Source organism: Syngnathus scovelli, unplaced genomic scaffold, assembly GCF_024217435.2.
Source record: "Syngnathus scovelli strain Florida unplaced genomic scaffold, RoL_Ssco_1.2 HiC_scaffold_23, whole genome shotgun sequence".
Taxonomy (NCBI): domain Eukaryota; kingdom Metazoa; phylum Chordata; class Actinopteri; order Syngnathiformes; family Syngnathidae; genus Syngnathus; species Syngnathus scovelli.
The window spans coordinates 2,295,964-2,304,475 of NW_026061323.1; positions in this window are offsets into that span (position 1 = coordinate 2,295,964).

Sequence of the window (8,512 nt, forward strand, 5' to 3'; positions counted from 1 at the left end):
CAATAAAATTAAAAATGCACATAAAACAAAAACCAAACGTTGCAGATGGTCATTTCTTCATGCGCAGTCGTCAACGCGGCACTCTCTAGCTGCCAAGAGCACTTTTTACTATGCGCACCCAACCAGAGTGACGGGAGGATTACATTTCAGAAAACGTGCTCAGCTCGTCGAGAAAATGCGATTTAAGCAATAAAATTAAAAATGCACCTAAAATCTAAACCAAACGTTGCAGGTGGTTATTTCTTCATGCGCAATGGTCAACGTGGCACTCTCTAGCTGCCAAGAGCACTTTTTACTATGCGCACCCAACAAGAGTGACGGGAGGAGCACATTTCAGAAAACGTGCTCAGCTCGTCGAGAAAATGCGATTTAAGCAATAAAATTCAAAATGCACCTAATACCTAAACCAAACGTTGCAGATGGTCATTTCTTCATGCGCAGTGGTCAACGCGGCACTCTCTAGCTGCCAAGAGCACTTTTTACTATGCGCACCCAACCAGAGTGACGGGAGGAGCACATTTCAGAAAACCTGCTCAGCTCGTCCAGAAAATGCGATTTAAGCAATAAAATTAAAAATGCACCTAAAACCTAAACCAAACGTTGCAGGTGGTTATTTCTTCATGCGCAGTGGTCAACGCGGCACACTCTAGCTGCCAAGAGCACTTTTTACTATGCGCACCCAACCAGAGTGACGGGAGGAGCACATTTCAGAAAACGTGCTCAGCTCGTCGAGAAAATGCGATTTAAGCAATAAAATTAAAAATGCACCTAAAACCTAAACCAAACGTTGCAGGTGGTTATTTCTTCATGCGCAGTGGTCAACGCGGCACTCTCTAGCTGCCAAGAGCACTTTTTAATATGCACACCAAACCAGAGTGACGGGAGGAGCACATTTCAGAAAACGTGCACAGCTCGTCGAGAACATGCGATTTAAGCAATAAAATTAAAAAAGCACCCAAAACATAAACCAAACGTTGCAGGTGGTTATTTCTTCATGCGCAGTGGTCAACGCGGCACTCTCTAGCTGCCAAGAGCACTCTTTTTACTATGCGCACCCAACCAGTGACGGAAGGCGCACATTTCAGAAAACGTGCTCAGCTCGTCGAGAAAATGCGATTTAAGCAATAAAATTAAAAATGCACCCAAAACCTAAACCAAACGTTGCAGGTGGTTATTTCTTCATGCGCAGTGGTCAACGCGGCACTCTCTAGCTGCCAAGAGCAGTTTTTTACTATGCGCACCCAACCAGAGTGACGGGAGGAGCACATTTCAGAAAACGTGCTCAGCTCGTCGAGAAAATGCGATTTAAGCAATAAAATTAAAAATGCACCTAAAACCTAAACCAAACGTTGCAGGTGGTTATTTCTTCATGCGCAATGGTCAACGCGGCACTCTCTAGCTGCCAAGAGCACTTTTTACTATGCGCACCCAACCAGAGTGACGGGAGGAGCACATTTCAGAAAACGTGCTCAGCTCGTCGAGAAAATGCGATGTAAGCAATAAAATTAAAAATGCCCCCAAAACCTAAACCAAACGTTGCAGATGGTCATTTCTTCATGCGCAGTAGTCAACGTGGCACTCTCTAGCTGCCAAGAGCACTTTTTACTATGCGCACCCAACCAGAGTGACGGGAGGAGCACATTTCAGAAAACATGCTCAGCTCGTCGAGAAAATGCGATTTAAGCAATAAAATTAAAAATGCACCTAAAACCTAAACCAAACGTTGCAGATGGTCATTTTTTCATGCGCAGTGGTCAACGCGGCACTCTCTAGCTGCCAAGAGCACTTTTTACTATGCACACCCAACCAGAGTGACGGGAGGAGCACATTTCAGAAAACGTGCTCAGCTCGTCGAGAAAATGCGATTTAAGCAATAAAATTAAAAATGCACCTAAAACCTAAACCAAACGTTGCAGGTGGTTATTTCTTCATGCGCAGTGGTCAACGCGGCACTCTCTAGCTGCCAAGAGCACTCTTTTTACTATGCGCACCCAACCAGTGACTAAAGGCGCACATTTCAGAAAACGTGCTCAGCTCGTCGAGAAAATGCGATTTAAGCAATAAAATTAAAAATGCACCTAAAACCTAAACCAAACGTTGCAGGTGGTCATTTCTTCATGCGCAGTGGTCAACGCGGCACTCTCTAGCTGCCAAGAGCACTTTTTACTATGCGCACCCAACCAGAGTGACGGGAGGAGCATATTTCAGAAAACGTGCTCAGCTCGTCGAGAAAATGCGATTTAAGCAATAAAATTAAAAATGCACCTAAAACCTAAACCAAACTTTGCAGGTGGTTATTTCTTCATGCGCAATGGTCAACGCGGCATTCTCTAGCTGCCAAGAGCACTTTTTACTATGCGCACCCAACCAGAGTGACGGGAGGAGCACATTTCAGAAAACGTGCTCAGCTCGTCGAGAAAATGCGATTTAAGCAATGAAATTAAAAATGCACCTAAAACCTAAACCAAACGTTGCAGGTGGTTATTTCTTCATGCGCAATGGTCAATGCGGCACTCTCTAGCTGCCAAGAGCACTTTTTACTATGCGCACCCAACCAGAGTGACGGGAGGAGCTCATTTCAGAAAACGTGCTCAGCTCGTCGAGAAAATGCGATTTAAGCAATAAAATTAAAAATGCACCCAAAACCTAAACCAAACGTTGCAGATGGTCATTTCTTCATGCGCAGTGGTCAACGCGGCACTCTCTAGCTGCCAAGAGCACTTTCTACTATGCACACCCAACCAGAGTGACGGGAGGAGCACATTTCTGAAAACGTGCTCAGCTCGATGAGAAAATGCGATTTAAGCAATAAAATTAAAAATGCACCCAAAACCTAAAACAAACGTTGCAGGTGGTTATTTCTTCGTGTGCAGTGGTCAACGCGGCACTCTCTAGCTGCCAAGAGCACTTTTTACTATGCGCACCCAACCAGAGTGACGGGAGGAGCACATTTCAGAAAACGTGCTCAGCTCGTCGACAAAATGCGATTTAAGCAATAAAATTAAAGATGCACCTAAAACCTAAACCAAACGTTGCAGGTGGTTATTTCTTCATGCGCAGTGGTCAACGCGGTACTCTCTAGCTGCCAAGAGCACTTTTTACTATGCGCACCCAACCAGAGTGACGGGAGGATTACATTTCAGAAAACGTGCTCAGCTCGTCGAGAAAATGCGATTTAAGCAATAAAATTAAAAATGCACCTAAAATCTAAACCAAACGTTGCAGGTGGTTATTTCTTCATGCGCAATGGTCAACGTGGCACTCTCTAGCTGCCAAGAGCACTTTTTACTATGCGCACCCAACAAGAGTGACGGGAGGAGCACATTTCAGAAAACGTGCTCAGCTCGTCGAGAAAATGCGATTTAAGCAATAAAATTCAAAATGCACCTAATACCTAAACCAAACGTTGCAGATGGTCATTTCTTCATGCGCAGTGGTCAACGCGGCACTCTCTAGCTGCCAAGAGCACTTTTTACTATGCGCACCCAACCAGAGTGACGGGAGGAGCACATTTCAGAAAACTTGCTCAGCTCGTCGAGAAAATGCGATTTAAACAATAAAATTAAAAATGCACCCAAAACCTAAACCAAACGTTGCAGATGGTCATTTCTTCATGCGCAGTGGTCAACGCGGCACTCTCTAGCTGCCAAGAGCACTTTTTACTATGCGCACCCAACCAGAGTGACGGGAGGAGCACATTTCAGAAAACGTGCTCAGCTCGTCGAGAAAATGCGATTTAAGCAATAAAATTAAAAATGCACCTAAAACCTAAACCAAACTTGCAGGTGGTTATTTCTTCATGTGCAGTGGTCAACGCGGCACTGTCTAGCTGCCAAGAGGACTTTTAACTATGCGCACCCAACCAGAGTGACGGGAGGAGCACATTTCAGAAAACGTGCTCAGCTCGTCGAGAAAATGCGATTTAAGCAATAAAATTAAAAATGCACCTAAAACCTAAACCAAACGTTGCAGGTGGTTATTTCTTCATGCGCAGTGGTCAACGCGGCACTCTCTAGCTGCCAAGAGCACTTTTTACTATGCGCACCCAACCAGAGTGACGGGAGGAGCACATTTCAGAAAACGTGCTCAGCTCGTCAAGAAAATGCGATTTAAGCAATAAAATTAAAAATGCACCCAAAACCTAAACCAAACGTTGCAGATGGTCATTTCTTCATGCGCAGTGGTCAACGCGGCACTCTCTAGCTGCCAAGAGCACTTTTTACTATGCGCACCCAACCAGAGTGACGGGAGGAGCACATTTCAGAAAACGTGCTCAGCTCGACGAGAAAATGCGATTTAAGCAATAAAATTAAAAATGCACCCAAAACCTAAACCAAACGTTGCAGGCGGTTATTTCTTCATGCGCAGTGGTCAACGCGGCACTCTCTAGCTGCCAAGAGCACTTTTTACTATGCGCACCCAACCAGAGTGACGGGAGGAGCACATTTCAGAAAACGTGCTCAGCTCGACGAGAAAGTGCGATTTAAGCAATAAAATTAAAAATGCACCCAAAACCTAAACCAAACGTTGCAGGTGGTTATTTCTTCATGTGCAGTGGTCAACGCGGCACTCTCTAGCTGCCAAGAGCACTTTTTACTATGCGCACCCTACCAGAGTGACGGGAGGAGCACATTTCAGAAAACGTGCTCAGCTCGTCGAGAAAATGCGATTTAAGCAATAAAATTAAAAATGCACCTAAAACCTAAACCAAACGTTGCAGGTGGTTATTTCTTCATGCGCAGCAGTCAACGCGGCACTCTCTAGCTGCCGAGAGCACTTTTTACTATGCGCACCCAACCAGAGTGACGGGAGGAGCACATTTCAGAAAACGTGCTCAGCTCGTCGAGAAAATGCAATTTAAGCAATAAAATTAAAAATGCACCTAAAACCTAAACCAAACGTTGCAAATGGTCATTTCTTCATGCGCAGTGGTCAACGCGGCACTCTCTAGTTGCCAAGAGCACTTTTTACTATGCGCACCCAACCAGAGTGACGGGAGGAGCACATTTCAGAAAACGTGCTCAGCTCGTCGAGAAAATGCGATTTAAGCAATAAAATTAAAAATGCACCTAAAACCTAAACCAAACGTTGCAGATGGTCATTTCTTCATGCGCAGTGGTCAACGCGGCACTCTCTAGCTGCCAAGAGCACTTTTTACTATGCGCACCCAACCAGAGTGACGGGAGGAGCACATTTCAGAAAACGTGCTCAGCTTGTCCAGAAAATGCGATTTAAGCAATAAAATTAAAAATGCACCCAAAACCTAAACCAAACGTTGCAGGTGGTTATTTCTTCATGCGCAGTGGTCAACGCGGCACTCTCTAGCTGCCAAGAGCACTTTTTACTATGCGCACCCAACCAGAGTGACGGGAGGAGCACATTTCAGAAAACGTGCTCAGCTCGTCGAGAAAATGCGATTTAAGCAATCAAATTAAAAATGCACCTAAAACCTAAACCAAACTTGCAGGTGGTTATTTCTTCATGTGCAGTGGTCAACGCGGCACTCTCTAGCTGCCAAGAGCACTTTTTACTATGCGCACCCAACCAGAGTGACGGGAGGAGCATATTTCAGAAAACGTGCTCAGCTCGTCGAGAAAATGCGATTTAAGCAATAAAATTAAAAATGCCCCCAAAACCTAAACCAAACGTTGCAGATGGTCATTTCTTCATGCGCAGTGGTCAACGCGGCACTCTCTAGCTGCCAAGAGCACTTTTTACTATGCACACCCAACCAGAGTGACGGGAGGAGCACATTTCTGAAAACGTGCTCAGCTCGACGAGAACATGCGATTAAAGCAATAAAATTAAAAATGCACCTAAAACCTAAACCAAACGTTGCAGATGGTCATTTCTTCATGCGCAGTAGTCAACGCGGCACTCTCTAGCTGCCAAGAGCACTTTTTACTATGCGCACCCAACCAGAGTGACGGGAGGAGCACATTTCAGAAAACATGCTCAGCTCGTCGAGAAAATGCGATTTAAGCAATAAAATTAAAAATGCACCTAAAACCTAAACCAAACGTTGCAGATGGTCATTTTTTCATGCGCAGTGGTCAACGCGGCACTCTCTAGCTGCCAAGAGCACTTTTTACTATGCGCACCCAACCAGAGTGACGGGAGGAGCACATTTCAGAAAACGTGCTCAGCTCGACGAGAAAATGCGATTTAAGCAATAAAATTAAAAATGCAACCAAAACCTAAACCAAACGTTGCATGTGGTTATTTCTTCATGCGCAGTGGTCAACGCGGCACTCTCTAGCTGCCAAGAGCACTTTTTACTATGCGCACCCAACCAGAGTGACGGGAGGAGCACATTTCAGAAAACGTGCTCAGCTCGACGAGAAAATGCGATTTAAGCAATAAAATTAAAAATGCTACCAAAACCTAAACCAAACGTTGCATGTGGTTATTTCTTCATGCGCAGTGGTCAACGCGGCACTCTCTAGCTGCCAAGAGCACTTTTTACTATGCGCACCCAACCAGAGTGACGGGAGGAGCACATTTCAGAAAACGTGCTCAGCTCGTCGAGAAAATGCGATTTAAGCAATGAAATTAAAAATGCACCTAAAACCTAAACCAAACGTTGCAGTTGGTTATTTCTTCATGCGCAGTGGTCAACGCGGCACTCTCTAGCTGCCAAGAGCACTTTTTACTATGCGCACCCAACCAGAGTGACGGGAGGAGCACATTTCAGAAAACGTGCTCAGCTCGTCGAGAAAATGCGATTTAAGCAATAAAATTAAAAATGCACCTAAAACCTAAACCAAACTTGCAGGTGGTTATTTCTTCATGTGCAGTGGTCAACGCGGCACTCTCTAGCTGCCAAGAGCACTTTTTACTATGCGCACCCAACCAGAGTGACGGGAGGAGCACATTTCCGAAAACGTGCTCAGCTCGTCGAGAAAATGCGATTGAAGCAATAAAATTAAAAATGCACCTAAAACCTAAACCAAACGTTGCAGGTGGTTATTTCTTCATGCGTAGTGGTCAACGCGGCACTCTCTAGCTGCCAAGAGCACTTTTTACTATGCGCACCCAACCAGAGTGACGGGAGGAGCACATTTCAGAAAACGTGTTCGGCTCGTCGAGAAAATTCGATTTAAGCAATAAAATTAAAAATGCACATAAAACAAAAACCAAACGTTGCAGATGGTCATTTCTTCATGCGCAGTCGTCAACGCGGCACTCTCTAGCTGCCAAGAGCACTTTTTACTATGCGCACCCAACCAGAGTGACGGGAGGATTACATTTCAGAAAACGTGCTCAGCTCGTCGAGAAAATGCGATTTAAGCAATAAAATTAAAAATGCACCTAAAATCTAAACCAAACGTTGCAGGTGGTTATTTCTTCATGCGCAATGGTCAACGTGGCACTCTCTAGCTGCCAAGAGCACTTTTTACTATGCGCACCCAACAAGAGTGACGGGAGGAGCACATTTCAGAAAACGTGCTCAGCTCGTCGAGAAAATGCGATTTAAGCAATAAAATTCAAAATGCACCTAATACCTAAACCAAACGTTGCAGATGGTCATTTCTTCATGCGCAGTGGTCAACGCGGCACTCTCTAGCTGCCAAGAGCACTTTTTACTATGCGCACCCAACCAGAGTGACGGGAGGAGCACATTTCAGAAAACCTGCTCAGCTCGTCCAGAAAATGCGATTTAAGCAATAAAATTAAAAATGCACCTAAAACCTAAACCAAACGTTGCAGGTGGTTATTTCTTCATGCGCAGTGGTCAACGCGGCACACTCTAGCTGCCAAGAGCACTTTTTACTATGCGCACCCAACCAGAGTGACGGGAGGAGCACATTTCAGAAAACGTGCTCAGCTCGTCGAGAAAATGCGATTTAAGCAATAAAATTAAAAATGCACCTAAAACCTAAACCAAACGTTGCAGGTGGTTATTTCTTCATGCGCAGTGGTCAACGCGGCACTCTCTAGCTGCCAAGAGCACTTTTTAATATGCACACCAAACCAGAGTGACGGGAGGAGCACATTTCAGAAAACGTGCACAGCTCGTCGAGAACATGCGATTTAAGCAATAAAATTAAAAAAGCACCCAAAACATAAACCAAACGTTGCAGGTGGTTATTTCTTCATGCGCAGTGGTCAACGCGGCACTCTCTAGCTGCCAAGAGCACTCTTTTTACTATGCGCACCCAACCAGTGACGGAAGGCGCACATTTCAGAAAACGTGCTCAGCTCGTCGAGAAAATGCGATTTAAGCAATAAAATTAAAAATGCACCCAAAACCTAAACCAAACGTTGCAGGTGGTTATTTCTTCATGCGCAGTGGTCAACGCGGCACTCTCTAGCTGCCAAGAGCAGTTTTTTACTATGCGCACCCAACCAGAGTGACGGGAGGAGCACATTTCAGAAAACGTGCTCAGCTCGTCGAGAAAATGCGATTTAAGCAATAAAATTAAAAATGCACCTAAAACCTAAACCAAACGTTGCAGGTGGTTATTTCTTCATGCGCGATGGTCAACGCGGCACTCTCTAGCTGCCAAGA